General features: G+C 36.3%; 1 protein-coding gene across 1 annotated transcript in view; it reads right to left on the minus strand.

Moving 5' to 3' along the window:
- The window catches only part of GTF2F2 (general transcription factor IIF subunit 2), a 152,262-nt gene that overhangs the window by 92,027 nt on the left and 43,557 nt on the right, over window positions 1–16,678 (minus strand). The gene's annotated exons all lie outside the window — the stretch shown is intronic.

Raw genomic sequence — 16,678 nt, forward strand, 5'->3', positions numbered from 1 at the left:
TCACATTAAAAACAAAAATCTCTACATCAACCACGCAATCTTCTTTTTGTATTATAAGAAAAAAATGTTTCTATTAAAGCATCAAATTATCTCTTATGTACTTAAAAATGGCTTAATCAAGATTTAAAAGAACTATGAAAACAGAAAAAAGTAATAAAATCTATTTTAGCAGTCACTATAATTGAACTGTTTATATACCTCTCCAGCTTACAAGTTGACTTTTCCTTGGCATTAGACTTCGTAATGAAAAAAAGGGCAGTGATTTAATGTCAAAGCAAGATTTTCTCTAACAGGGTTTCATTACAGATAATAAAAATAGCCCTGACATCTCTTTTTACAGGAAATATAGCTGAACAAATCGCCTTAGAAGTATTATAAGTGAGGTTTTTGCATCAGTTCACAAAAAGAAAGTTTAACTGTTATAACAAAATTATTGATGGAAACCATTACTTAAAGAAATTTGTCACTTGTGTTTTTGTATATCTCTAAAAAATCGTTTCTGGAATGCATTTAATTTTTCCTCAAGCTTTTGATAAATCCTAATATCCTAAAACAATTTAGGAATCTACAAGGAAATATGGCTAGATTGATAACTCTTGTGTAACTTTTCATAAATGTACCTTTTTAAATTCAAAATTACCTGAACTTGTATTTACATATTCAAGTGCCTAAATATTGTAAGTGTACAGAAAGTATCTAGTTTTTAAATTTCACTATTTAAAAAAAAAAACTTAGAAATACTTTCCATTCAAAAAATTCAAGAAATCATACAAAATGCCAACTGTAAGTCAGAGTGAAGCTGTCATAACATTTTTGTTTGCAGTCAATGAAGAATTTCTTCCTCAAATCTTTTCTCATAAGTAAATATTGCTCCAAAGAATAAATCACAAAGTGACTCGTCATCTTCTTTTTCAGAAGAAAGGTAATAAAAAATAGGTTACTGTACTTGCCATGAGCCAAACATATATACGCCTGTATTTGGAATTACACCACACAGTGATTCTGGCATTGCCCTTAAAATATTAAAAATAAACACATAGCTTATGGTGTACTATATTTCTAAAATGTGTGCAGTGTGCAGAACAAATGAAGGGAAACACTTATGAGACTTTTCAAATGATACAAAAAAGATGACTACCATCCCAGACTGAAGATCATGATACCAATTAAGCATGTTCAGTTATTTTTTTTAAAGAAAATTACTTATATTTAAAGTGTTATTTTTAAGATAAAAAGGTAACATTTATTGTTTTATTACATGCCAGGTATCATGCTATGCACATATATTATCTCAATTAATTCTCACGATGACCCTAAGAAAGGTACTATTATTTTTCCTTCTCACAGATGAAGAAAGAACCTAAGAGGGCTAAGGAACCTGCTAATAAGATCATACAGTTATTGAGAGGTAAAGGTGGAACCAACATTTGAAACCCAGCTATACCAGTTCCAGAGCCAGCAGGAACTACGTCTGCTTTTGCAGGTCACTTATCTCTCTAGCACCTAGAACCTGGTGTTAAACAGGTTAAAACAGGCATTCGTGAAGAACATGCTAAATAAAGCATACCAAAATACAGGTTTGCCTCACTTGATAAAAATTTCACAATGCAGGTATTCTTAAAATGTTAAGTAAAGCAGCTGAATTTTGGGAAAGCAAATAATATTTTAAATGTCATGTCGTGTCATTTATAGAACATGAGATGAATCATCTCACAAGAATAAAGAATATCCCAAATTTGTATATTGGCAAATCTAGATTTTCACATGTCAGGTTTGCTGAAAAGGGGGGTTACTTTTTATGACTTATACAGTCCACAGAATTGACATATTTTTCCTCATAGGAAAAAAATATGGCACAGTGAAACACACACAGGCTCTGGAGTCAGACTTGGGTTCAAATTCAATTAACTTCCACTAATTTGCTTACATGACCATAAGCAAGACGCTTAACTTCTTTGAACTTCAACATCCTCACAGTAAAATGGAGATAATAATGACTAGTTGATAGAGCATTTATAAGGCTTAAGTTCTAAATTACATGTAAAATGCCTCAGCCATCACAGACTTCCCATAAGCACTGGTTATTATCTTATCCAGTGTAAAGGTACCTTCATGACATAACCATGAAGAACAAAAATGCACGTTTACATTAATTAGGCTTTCAACTTAGACATGAACAGAACAGAGAACTTTTGACAAATGCACGCTTACTACTGTGATGAATACCATAAGATACAAGAATCTACTTTAAATTAAATTGCTCCAGGCAAATGCAGTTTTCAACTTTATTAGTTTAAAAATACATATAATGAGTTTTTCTTGGGACTTTTATCTTCTAGCTTCATGCACAAAATCTACAAGATCAAAATAATCACTGCAGCTGTTTTATCAGCAATTTAAAATCAGTCAGCAATAATATATGATACCATACTCTTAAAGATATCCCTGTCTAATAAATTATGATCAAATGACTTAAACTGCAATGATGTCAGTCAAGGTTAAAATCTGAGTATCTGAATCATAATTATCTTGCAAATAAAGCAGAAATGTAATATGGACTATCCAAAATAGCATGCAACTTAGAAATTGTTTGTATTTAGCTTTTTAATATTTTTTATTTAAGTCGAGTTGATTTACAATGTTGTGTTAATTTCTGCTGTACAGCCAAGTGACTCAGTTATACACATATATACATTCTTTTTTATATTCTTTTCCATTATGGTTTATCCCATGATACTGAATATAGTTCCCCGTGCTATACAGTAGGACCTTGTTGTTTATGCATACTATACGTAATAGTTTGTGTCTACTAACTCCAAACTCCCAGTCCATCCCTCCCCCCTCTCCCGCTCCTGCTGTATTTAGCTTTGAAATATACAATGGCTACTTCTGTAGCAGACTTATTTTCCTAATCATATTTTGCTTAAGCTAATATTAAAATTAATTTGCTTCTGTGAATAAACACCAAGGGGGTGGGGATAAAGGAAGATGTGCTGGGCAGAGGGAAATATCTAAGATGAAATTTTATTTATTTATTTTTAACATCTTTATTGGAGTACAATTGCTTTACAATGGTGTGTTAGTTTCTGCTTTATACAGAGTGAATCAGTTATCCATATACATATGTTCCCATATCTCTTCCCTCTTGCGTCTCCCTCCCTCCCACCCTCCCTATCCCACCCCTCTAGGTGGTCACAAAGCACCCAGCTGATCTCCCTGTGCCATGCAGCTGCTTCCCACTAGCTATCTATTTTACGTTTGGTAGTGTATATATGTCCATGCCACTATCTCACTTTGTCACAGCTTACCCTGCCCCCTCCCCACATCCTCAAGTCCATTCTCTAGTAGGTCTGTTTCCCGTCTTGCCCCTAGGTTCTTCATGAACTTTTTTTTTTCCTTAGATTCCATATATATGTGTTAGCATATGGTGTTTGTTTTTCTTTCTGACTTAATTTCACTCTGTATGACAGACTCTAGGTCCATCTACCTCACTACAAATAACTCAATTTTGTTTCTTTTTATGGCTGAGTAATATTCCATTGTATATATGTGCCAAATCTTCTTTATCCATTATAAGATGAAATTTTAAATTTGCCTGATTTATAAAGAGGTGACTGTATTCCTACTTCTTCTCTTTGCAAAGATACACAATAGTTCAAGAGTTTCTATCAAACAAAAGTCACTAAGTCTTATAAGCTATTATAAATAATTTAATTAAATCTTTCCAATAATGCAAAAACTATACAATATTAAGCATTCTGTACGTAAAATATGGCAATTCTAAATTTATCTAAATTACTACTTATTTTAGAAAAAATACTGAACTGGATATTAAAGACTTAGACAATTATAATATACTTCTTTATTATCTGTCTTAAAAAACTGTTCCCTAGCATAAAATATAACACAGTTAACCTAATAGTACAGCAGGTTTTTCCAAACCAAGGACTCCAGAATATTCAGTTACATTTAAAAGCAAGTTTTACTAGTTATTTTTTTTAAAGATCTAGTTAATTTTATAAATTTCTTTTTGAAGAAAGGGCCAACTTTTCAGAAGTAATTTTGACTATGGCCTTCTAGAATCTTTAGTACATATTTTTCTACATCATTAAAGTGTAAAATTGGGCAAATTTACTGATTTTTTTAAAAACAATTCCACCCTACTGATTTTGCCTCGTTATAAAAGAGATTTATTAACTAATTTTAAAGGTTCTTAAAATTGTTGAATGATACTAACTTTAACCTCAATGGTTGCTTGAGTTTGATAACCTTCTATGACTTAATGTGGTTTTACAAAGGACTACAACATTTAGCATTTACTTCAGGTACCATACCATTTGATGAATTTTTATTTAGATTTATTTAAAAAAAACATTAAAATTAAATATACATGCAGACATCCTAAGAAAACTACTTTGAGGTTTGCATATCTTTTCTATCCATGTATAGATATTTTTAAAGAAACCACCATGGAAAGAAAAAGGAAAGACGCAGGGCGCAGTGGGGCGTGGGGTGGGAGGGAGGCACAAGAGGCAGGGGATGTATGTACACTACAGCTGATTCACTTGGTTCTACAGCAGAAACTAACACAGCATTGTGAAGCAATTCTACTCTAATAAAAAAAAAGGAAAGACTACATACAGCTGTGTGCAGAAATAATTATTAATAAAGGTTGATGATTACTGGAGAGAAACATCAAAAGAATCTAAAAGTCACAGGTGACTGATTTATAAAACAACAAAACAATGCAACCACAGGCACTTACGACACATATATGCTTACTTGTTACAACACAGCCAGAAAATAACACATTGGGATTCAATATAAAAATATTCAGCTACCTTGAAACCTGGAGGCAGGCTTTATCAAAATGTTATTTTGGTTCCCAGTTATATATCCCTTCCCTCTTTTTTCTATCTTATCAAAATTTAGATTATTTGGATATAAGGCAAATTGTACTTAATAAGAGGCAAGAAAAGAAGGCTCGACTATAGCTCTATTATAGAACAAAAATCTGTGTATTGTAAAATTCACTACATGATGAATATATAGTAAAACAGCAAAGCTTAAAAAAATTGGTAGTTAAAAATTTGGTAGTTAACAATGAGGTGCTTTAATGAAGCAAGGCTAATAAGCATTAAGTAAAATCATTCCCAACCTTCATTCTGTATCACCCTAAGACTTTCCATTTAACTAAAGGATGTAATAAAAGCATTTTTAAGTGGAATTAATTCTCTTTATTAAAAAAAAAGAATATGTACCAATCAAAGTAAAAAAAGACATATCAACTCCACCAATGTTAAGAACTGCTAATGAAGCAAAAAGAGATGAAACTTCCACAGAGACTAATGGTTTTCCAACAAGGGAGCAACCACTACCTACCTAGCTCTTCCCTTCAAAGAAATCATCTATGGTTGTTTCTGTAAGTTTCAGCTATTGTATGACGGTATTATAAAAGATCACTACCCTGAAAAGTATATGAATGGGTGGAAAGGAATAAGAAAAAGTGGGACATGCTGGTAATATGACCTTTTAGCAAAAGTCATAAAAATGCCTGGCATTCACTGAGGCGTTACGATTTATCAGTCAGTACTTTATTTGCCTTATCTCCTTTCTAGTAGAGCTACACAGATTGCTTGTTACTTCCCCAACCCTCATTCTTCCCTTACTTGTTAGTAACTGAATCCTAATTCCATTGAGGTGGCAACTGTACCCAGATAAAAACCTGTATTTCCTGATATTCTGTGGCTGCAAGGTCAAGTTATCGAGTTCCGACCAATGGAATACAAGCAAAACTGAGAGGGTGTGACTTTTGGATATGGTCCTCTCACAAAGCTGGGTGAGCCTTTCTGCCTTGCCCTCCTGCTCCATTTTGCTGCCTGGAATGTACATGTGATGTTTATAACCACAGCAGTCATTCTGGATCACCTTGAGAATGGAAGCCACAAACTAATGATGGCAGACAGTTGCTGATAACCATGGAACCGCCATACCAGACCTGCACTTCTTACCTCAGAACTTCTGTACAAAGAAGAAAAACGCATTAAGTCATTGATACTTTAGATGGAGGTGGGTGGTATTAAAGCCCCCGTTTTACAGATGAGAAAAGAGACCCACAGAGTTAAACAACTTGCCTCAGGCGCACCGCTAGCAAGCAATCTCCAACCGCTGTGTAAGACCACTTTCACCCAGGCACCAGGAACTGAGCGGGAGACTCAGCAGAGGACGTGAGCCTTGAAAATGGGCAGGATAACGCTGAAGGGAGGAGGGCACCTCTACGCAGTCGACTATGCCAAAACCTGGCTTAAAATACTGGAAGACGCCAAAGTTAATGAAAAGGGCATCCAGCCAGCCTGGTGAGTTGCTACAGAAAAACCACGCTAGAACAGAGAATCCACTGACGAGAGGTGCGGGGCCACAACCACAGAAAGGAAAAGGGGTAACTGATAGGTCCGGGAACAAGTGTAACCTGGAGAGAAACCTCTGTGAGCCAGGCAGATTTTTCCTCATTCAGGTACAGATTCATTACTGGATTAAATCCAGAAGAATAGCTACCTGGGAATAACCACCCAACTGATTTCTAAAAATGAACTAAAAATTCTTAATGGGAACATCTAAGAAAAAGTAGAATATCTTTATGCAAATAGGAGGAGAGGAAGGGTGTTTATATATCAGGTAGGCACAGGAACAACTTCACAGATTTCTGAGATATAGTCAACTTTTGTACTACCACCCCCTCCCCTGCTTTGGGGGTGGAGGGGGAGTGTGAGGGTGGAATGGAGAAGAGCATAATCCTCCTGTTTCCCTGCGTTATCAAGCAATTAAAATACTTAGGATGAAAAAGCATCTTGCATGCTCTGTTTTAGAGTCTTCCGGGAGGGAATGAAGTAAAAAAACTGAGAAAGAGAAACAGTCTGAAAAACTGAACTTGTGGAAGCTGGGAAACATAATGATCATTTTTTTAGAAACAGTAAGGGATGAATGAATGAAGAGTTACATAAGGAGCTACCTCCAGACACAGAGAGGGGCCTGAGGCTTTAACCAGCAGGGCAGCTGTTTGTTCCCTAAGTAGCTAGTACTATCTTCAATTTTCCAAATTAATAAGCTTGTAGTAAACTACTCAAATAATTAGATATTTTCCCCAAGAACATGTTAACAGAAGGATCAAGAAAAGCTACTGCTAGCTTTTTTACACATAAGTTAAAATACTGGAGCACAGATGATAAAGCTCACATACTTTTTAAAATAACCAGATAAAAAGTGACCTAAAGGACACGGATAAGTGAGTTTTTCTGGTTATATAACCCAAATTCGACGATCCCTTAAGAGGCAAAACGTACTCATGCACATGTTAACAGATTTGTTTTATATTTACATACTACTTGTTTTTTGTATTGCACAACTTTAAAAGATAAAATACAGTTATTGTTGCTTAAAACTTTATTTTACACAGCCACATGGGAGGCAAATTATTTATAAATCATTAGAAGACTTAAACACAAGAACACAGCGTAAAAGAGTTAATCAGAAAGAAAAAAGTATTTCGAAAATTAGTAAACAAATAAATGAACGATGTCAACTAAGACCAATACAATTAAATAGACCCGAATGTTGCCCTGCATCTTTTAGCTTCTGGTCACTTACAGTGCATTAAATAACTAAACAGATGAGGACAGACAGAGAAATGTTCTTATTCTAAAACATTCAAGGAAGATGCCCGCTACCCTAGTTCCCTACCAGTCTTTTATAAAATTAAATAGAGAAGCACAGGACCAACGTCAGTGCGTGGTCCATCTTTCTGGATTGAACACACACCTAACTAAAGCTGCTAATAATATCTTCTGCTTGGCTTCCCATTGATGACAGACTGCTTTCAAATGTCCTTGTAATCTGATACAGGCCAAAGCAATTAGACCCATATCTTTAAAACATATTTACACCGGACGCTTATTTAAAATTGTCTTTGTAGCTGAAGACCCTTACACCTTTAAGTTTATTGCTCAGCTCTGTTCAAAATCCTAGCCTGCACAATTACAGGCTCATATTATATGTGTATAATAATAATAATAAATTAAATTAAAATAAAGATGAATAAAAGGTTAAAATGAGCATTAAATCATGCCAGGCACTCTGCTAAAAACACTGTTATTGCTACAACTCATTTACAAATGGAGAGACTGAAGTCTGGCAAAGAAGTGTGTCAGACTTCCGATCTCCTAATGAGAGACTGAGGAGGGTTTTAATTCAGCAGTCAGTTTCTAGAACCCATTCTCAATTACTACCACATACATTCTGTCAACCTACATTCTCCTTCTAGCTTTGAAAAGTAGAAAATTGACTTTTTCCTCCATCTATGAAAAATAGTGTTCATCAAACAACTTAAATCAAACAACGTAAATATGATTCAGAGGTGAGGTGCTCAGCTCATCAAAAAAGTGTTTTTAAGAACATTAGAGATGTTTACATATGTAAGTAACTGACACATTTTAAATAGTCTTATAGCTATTCATTCGAAGATTCTCCCCAAATCTCTCTGGGCCAAGCTCTTTGACTCTGATTTATTATTTTGAAATAATGACAATGACTTTCCTTAAAACTACTATGAATTGGGACTTCCCTGGTGGCGCAGTGGTTAAGAATCTGCCTGCCAATGCAGGGGACACAGGTTCGATCCCTGGTCCGGGAAGATCCCACATGCTGCGGAGCAACTAATCCCGTGCGCCACAACTACTGAGCCTGTACTCTGGAGCCCGAGAGCCACAACTACTGAGCCCGCGTGCCACAACTACTGAAGCCCACACGCCTAAAGCCCGTGCTCCGCAACAAGAGAAGCCACTGCAATGAGAAGCCCCCACACCGCAACAAAGACCCAACACAGCCAAATATAAAATAAATAAAATAAAGTAAGTTAAAAAAATAATAATAATAAAAAAAGAATCTGCCTGCCATTGCAGGGGACACGGGTTCGAGCCCCGGTCTGGGAAGATCCCACATGCCGCGGAGCAACGAAGCCCGTGAACCACAACTACTGAGCCTGCGCTCTAGAGCCCGAGAACCACAACTACTGAAGCCCACGCACCTAGAGCCCATGCTCTGCAACCAGACTAAACAAAAAGTACAAATCTATTTATACAATACTAAGGTGAAATAACAGGAGAATTAGCTGCAGAACAGAATGTTAATCTTAATAAAGTGAAAATACAACCAATGAAATTTGAGAAATTGTGTTTTGAGGAAAATAATTTCCTAATTTTTCGTAACAGAGAATCAACAGATTGTCAAAAAATGAAACCTGGAGTTAAAAAAAATAAACAACGTAATGACTCCAATCCCTTAATTTCTCTCCCCTCACATCCACAACCTCAACCCCCAACTTTAGAAGGAGCTCTTGGGAACTCATAGTTTTTGTGGAAAAGAAGCATTTATCTGACATTCAGCAATTCTTTCTGTTATCTTTCTTCTGTTAATTCAAGTAAATTAACTAGAGTTCTTCCTATTCCCTATAATGGTGAGCTAAGTTATTTAGATCAAATCTCACACCAAAAACAACTGTAAAAGTTGAATAAAATTTTGAAAGTATTAAAAAGACTACAAGATAATAAGTAATCACCAAGCTCCAAAGATAGGGAAAACAAGACTCTCTGAGGTCATGGGCCAATCCAAAGAACACGAGACCCTTTGTTTAGACAGATGTCCAAGGCGAGTGTGGGTGGACAGAAATCAAAGTCCAGAGTGCGCACAAGGTGGAACGCCTAACAGAAGTTCCTTACTTTAAAAATTAAAATCCCAAAAGACTATACCCACAGGGTGAGAGTAAACAGGATGTGGAAAAGTCCCCTAACGTTCTATAATTTAAAACATGCCCACTCAGACTAATCAGTGAATTGTGCTAAATATTTAAGTTAGAAATAAACCCAGTCTCATATAAGTTCTTCTTGGTAACAAAAAAGGGGGTCACCTCCCCAATTCATTTCATGAAGACAGTATAACCTCAACACACCAAAACTTAACAAGGACATTAGGAGAGAGGAAAATTATGGGCCAATTTTACTCATGAACATAAATGTAAAAATCTTAAACAAAAGATAAGCAAACTGAATCTAGCAATATTTAAAAATATTATAAATCAAAGCTGACTTGGGCTTATTCTAAGAATAGACGTTTGATTAGCAGTAAAAAAAAAATCAACATAATTTTCCACATTAATAAGATAAACTTTATAATCATCTCAATAGATACAGAAAAGGTATTTGATAAAATTCATCATACATTCATTGACAGGCTTAGCAAACTCGGAAGAGAAGGGAATTTCCTTAATCCGATGAGGACTAACTACCAAAAACAGCAAACTAACTAAAAGTTACAGCAAACAAAGATAAATGTTAAACAGAAAGTGACCTTATCACTTCCCCAACTAGTAAAACAGAGCAAGAAAAAGAAATGACAGGTATAAAATTTGGAAAGAAAGACATAAAACTGTGATTATATTCACAGATCTTATAATTATATAGTTATAAAATTTTTAAAAAGTCTATAGATAAATGAGTAGAATGTATAAAGGCAGTTTGGCAAGGTTGTTGGATATAAGATCAATGTTAAAATTCAACTGTATTTCTATATGCCAGCAACAAAGAGAGGATAATCTTTTTAAAGATACTTTATACAGCAGTGTCAAAAATATCAAATATATAGGAATTATAATTAAAAAATATAAGAAATCTACAGAGAAAACTATAAACATTACTGAGAACAATTAAAGAAGACTTCATAAATGTACATATATTGCAAGAGTCAATAAAAGATGTCAATTTTTCCTAAGCTGCTATACAAGACACCCCCCACCCCGGCCAAATCCAGTCAAATGCTTTGTGGAAAATTTCAAGATGATTCTAATTTATATAGAAATGGAAAGGGGCCAAGAATAACCAAGAAACTCCTGAAGAAGAACAAGGTGGGAGGGCTTGCTGTCCTGGATATCAAGAATTATTAAGCTAGGAGAGGAAAGAAAGTGTGGTATTGCACAGGAATAAATGAATTGATTAACAGAACGGAGAGGAAGTCTAAAAACAGACCTGTGCTTCAGTAGATACTTAAGGCAAAGATAGCACTGCATAACGGTGAGAAAAAGATGGTTTTTAAAAGTACATGATATTCATCCATAAGGAGGAAAAATAAAATTTGACCCCTATCTCACACCATACAGAAAAAACAATTCCAGGTAGACTGTAGATCTAAATGTGAAAGACAAAAGAGCTTCTGGAAAATGATATGAGAATACCTTTATGATCTTGGAAGCTGAAAGATTTCATAAATGGCACACAAAAAGCACAAACCATAAAAGACAAGACTAATAAATTGGGCTGCACTAAAGACAATAACTTCTGTTTATCAAAAGACACCTTTAAGAGAGTGAAAAGGCAAATCACAAAATAAAAGACATTTGTAACCCATGTAACTATGGGCTATACCCAGAATATATAAAGAATTACAACTCAAAAAGAAAAAGTCAACGCAATAAAAAATAGACAAGAGGGCTTCCCTGGTGGCGCAGTGGTTGAGAGTCCGCCTGCCGATGCAGGGGACGCCGGTTCGTGCCCCGGTCCGGGAGGATCCCACATGCCGCGGAGCGGCTGGGCCCGTGAGCCATGGCCGCTGGGCCTGCGCATCCGGAGCCTGTGCTCCGCAACAGGAGAGGCCACAACGGTGAGAGGCCCACGTACCGCAAAAAAAAAAAAAAAAAAAAAAGACAGAGATATGAACAAGCATTTCCCAAAACAGAAAATCCAAATGGACAATAAATACATGACAGGGGTTCCACTTCATTAGAAATCAAGGAAATGTCAAATCAAACCACAAAGACAAGTCACTACACATCACGATACCAGTTAACATTAAAAAAAAAAAAAGGACAATACCATTGGAGAGGAATTGAAACAAAAAGAACTCACATACACTGCTGATGGGACTATAAACTGGTGTAACTTCTTCGGAAAACAGTTCGGCATGATCAACTAGAAGTGAACATAAACTCTGTGACCAAAGTCCACACTTAGGAACATACCTTTAAAATTTCATGTACCAGGGCACAAGTATAAACATGCGACAGCAGCACTGTTAATAAGTCACAAATATCCAGCAACAGTAAAAATGGATAAACTGATTAAATACACACTGTGGAATACAGCGAAGAAAATGAATAAACTGATGCTATATATAACATGGATTAGTGTTAGAAAACAATGTTCAGTGAAAAAGCCATGCCAAAAAATAGTGCATACTCTGTGGTTCTATTTAACATCCAAACACAGGCAACATAAAATATATTGCAGAGGGATGAAGGCTTAAATGCTAAAATTACGGGAAAAAAGTGATTATCATAAATGTCAATGATAATGGCTACCTCCTTGAAGGAAGGAATGAGCTATGACAGAGGAAAGATATCCATGTTCTATTTCAACTGCTTATGTTAATGCATTTTTTCTGTATGTTAGTGTTCACATTTAAAAATGTTTTTTGGGACCTCCCTGGCAGCTCAGGGGTTAAGAAACCGCCTGCCAATGCAGGGGACACTGGTCAATCCCTGGTCCGGGAAGACCCCACATGAAGCGGAGCAACTAAGCCTGCGTGCCACAATTACTGAGGCCACGCGCCACAACTACTGAAGCCCGTGTGCTCTAGGGCCCGCATGCTGCAACTACTAAGCCCGCGTGCTGCAGCTACTGAAGCCCACGCGCCTAGAGCCTGTGCTCCGCAACAAGAGAAGCCACCGCAGTGAGAAGCCTGCGCACCACGACGAAGAGTAGCCCCTGCTCGCTGCAACTAGAGAAAGCCCGCGCGCAGCAACGAAGACCCAATGCAGCCAAAAATAATTTTTTAAAAAATTTTAAATGTTTTTCTAAATTATCCATATTGTTATTTTTAAAAATAGCCACTCTGAAAAACAGTTTGTCAGTTTCTCACAGAATTTAACATGCATTACCATATGACCCAGCAAATGCCTTCTCGGGCTTAAAGAAAAACTTACGTTCACACAAAAATCTATACACAAATGTTCATGGCAGCTTTATATAATAGCAAAAGACTGGAAACAACCCAGATATCCTTCAAAGAACGACTAGACAAACCGTGATACATCCATACTATGGAATATTCAGTGAAGAAAGGAATAAATTATTGAGACATGCAAAACCTTGGATGAATTTCCAGGAAATTTATGCCAAGTGAAGAAAGCATTTATATAACGTTTATTTGCACAACATTTATGATACTTTTTAAGTGACAAAATTACAGAAATGGGGAACAGATCAGTTGTTGCCAGGGGATGACGACAGGGCTGGGGTAAGCAGGGGCTGGGGAGTGGGAGGAAGGTGGCATGGTTACAGAGGGTAACACAAGGGATCTCTGTGGGGATGGAACTCTCTGTATATTCATTACGGCGGTGGCTACATAAAACTACACATGTGATAAAACTGCATGGAACTAGACACACGCAAGTGAGTACAAGTAAGACTGGGGACAGCTATCTGAATAAGATCAAAGGATGTCAATATCAAAGTCAGTGGACTGTACGATAGTTTGGCAATATATTACCATTGGGGGAAACTGTGTAAAGAGTACGCAGGATCTCCGTGTTAGTTTTTACAACATGTGAATCTACAACTATCTGAAATTAAAAGTGTAATTAAAGTAATTTCAAAAACAGAACAAACACAATTTCTCTCTCTCTCCTTTTCTTTCTGTCTCTGTGTATCTTTATGATGTACAGTTGGGATGATGTTCACCAAATGATAATTACAACACTTATTCCTTGATGGTGTAACTCTGGGTGATTTGAATGTTCCTATACTGTTATAATATTTTTTATAACAGGCATCTCTTTTTAGAAAAATAACAAGTCATTACTTAATTTTTTAAAGGCAATACAGTATGAAACTTATGCTCTTAAAATTATAAGACACTATTAAAAAATTAAGAAGACCTAAATTAATGAAAAGACATCTATGTTCATGGATTGGAAGACAATATTGTTAAGATGACAATACTCTCGGGCTTCCCTGGTGGCGCAGTGGTTGAGAGTCCGCCTGCTGATGCAGCGGACACGGGTTTGTGCCCCGGTCTGGGAAGATCCCACATGCCGCAGAGCGGCTGGGCCCGTGAGCCATGGCCGCTGAGCCTGCGCGTCCGGAGCCTGTGCTCTGCAACGGGAGAGGCCACAACAGTGAGAGGCCCAAGTACCGCAAAAAAAAAAAAAGATGACAATACTCTCTCAATTTATCCACAGATTCAACACAATCCCTCCCAAAATCCCATTTGGTATTTTTGCAGAAATTAACAAACTGATCCTAAAATTCACAGGAAAATTCAAGGACCCAGAATAACCAAACAATCATGAAAAGTAAAATGAAGTTGGAGGGGCTTCCCTGGTGGCGCAGTGGTTGAGAGTCTGCCTGCCAATGCAGGGGACATGGGTTCATGCCCCGGTCCGGGAGGATCCCACATGCCGCGGAGCGACTGGGCCCGTGGGCCACGGCCGCTGAGCCTGCGCGTCTGGAGCCTGTGCTCCACAACGGGAGAGGCCGCTACAGTGAGAGGCCCGCGTACAGCAAAAAAAGAAAAAAAAAAGAAAAAAAATTAAGTTGGAGAACTCTCAACTTCACAATTTCTTCACAATTTCTAAATTTACTACAAAACTATAGTAATCAAGACTGTGGTACTGGCATAAGGATAGATATATAGAGCTATGGAACGGAATTGAGAGTCTGTAAAAAAATTTCTGATTTTCCACAATGGTGCCAAGACAATTCAATGGGGAAAAAAAGATAGTCTTTTCAAAAAATAGTGCTTGGACAACTGGATATCCACATGCAAGAAATGAAGTTGGACTCTCACTTCATACCAAATACAAAATTAACTCAAAGTAGACCATAACCGAAATGTAAGAGATAAGACTATAAAACTCTTAGAACAAAGCTCAGGAGTAATTCTTTATGACCTTGAGTTAGGCAAAGCCTTCTTAAATATGACACCAAAAACAAAAGCAACAAAAAGGAAAAACAGACAAAGTGGATTTCCTCAAAATTAAAAGTTTTGTGCTTTAAAGAATACCATCAAGAAAGTGAAAAGAGAACCTACAGAATGGGAGAAAATGTTTGCCAATCATATTGCTGATAATAATACACATGTATACAGCTCTTACAACTCAATAACGAAAGACAACCAAGTTTAAATATGGGCAAAGGATCTGAATAGAAATTTCTCCAAAAAAACCCAAAAAACCAAAAAAAAAAAAAAAAAACCCAAAACAAACAACAAATGGCCAACATACACATGAAAAGATATTTACATCATTAGCTATCAGGGAAATGCAAATCAAACCCACAATGAGACCACTTCACACTCACTAAGATGACTATAATCAAAATGACAGATAGGACTTCCCTGGTGGTCCAGTGGTTAAGACTCCGTGCTTCCACTCCAGGGGGCACGGTTTGACCCCTGGTTGGGGAAGTTCCACATGCCGCACTGTGCGGCCAAGAAAAACAAAAAACAAAAAACAGACAGACAGTAACAAGTGTTGATGAGGATGTGGAGAAATCAGAATGTTCATATACTGCTGGTGGGATGAAAAATAGTACAGCTGCTGTGGAAAATAGTTGAGCAGTTCTTCAAAAGGTTTAACATAAAGTTACCATACGATCTAGCACTTTACTTCTACGTATATACTCAAGAGAAATGAAAACATAAGTTCACAAAAAACTTGTACACAAATGCTCACAGCGGCACTATTCATTGCAGCTCAAAAGTGGAAACAATCCAAACATCCACCAATTGATGAATGGATAAGTAAAATACGGAATATCCATACAATAGAATATTATTCAGCAATAAAAAGGAATGAAGTACTGATTAATGCTAAAACATGGATGAACCTTTGAAGCATTATGCTAAGTGAAAAATGCCAGTTACAAAAGACCGAATATTATATGATTCCATTTACATGAACTACCCAGAATAGATATATCTATAGAGACAGAAAGTAGATTAGTGGTTGCCTATGTGATGGGGGTTTGGGGTGAAAATAACAAGTGACTACTAATAGGTATGGGGTTTCTTCTAGTGATAAAAATGTTCTAGAATCGATTGTGGTGTTGGGTGCACATCTCTGCAAATATACTAAAAAGCACTGAATTGTAGTACATTCTAAGCGGGTAAATTGTTACTAAGTGAATTATATATCAATAAAGCTGTTCTATTTAAAAAGGCAATATAATGCAAATACTTTTTCATTTACAAGACCACTAAATGACATCACGTTTACTTATAGACGAAATAGGGAATTATGAAAAATTCAGAAATTCAATACAATGTTTAAGCAGAAAACAGACAAGTTTTCATTTTGGAGCTATTTATTATTTTATTTTATTTTAAATATGAGGGATAAGAGCAATCCTTAAAGAAGGAGTAGGATCTGAGGACCAAACTAACATATGCACAGAAAAGGCGATAAACCTGGAATTTGCTTTGAAGTAATCTAGCAGTGGATAAGGGAGGTAGGAAAGGGAGATAAAAAATGTAACAGGACTGGCTGTTGTCAATTTTTGAAGCTAAGTAATAAGCATATTGAGATTCATTTATTACTCTCTCTACTATGTTTGAAGTTTTCCATTAAAAACTAAGA

The sequence above is a fragment of the Delphinus delphis genome, chromosome 18, assembly GCF_949987515.2.
Source record: "Delphinus delphis chromosome 18, mDelDel1.2, whole genome shotgun sequence".
Classification (NCBI taxonomy): domain Eukaryota; kingdom Metazoa; phylum Chordata; class Mammalia; order Artiodactyla; family Delphinidae; genus Delphinus; species Delphinus delphis.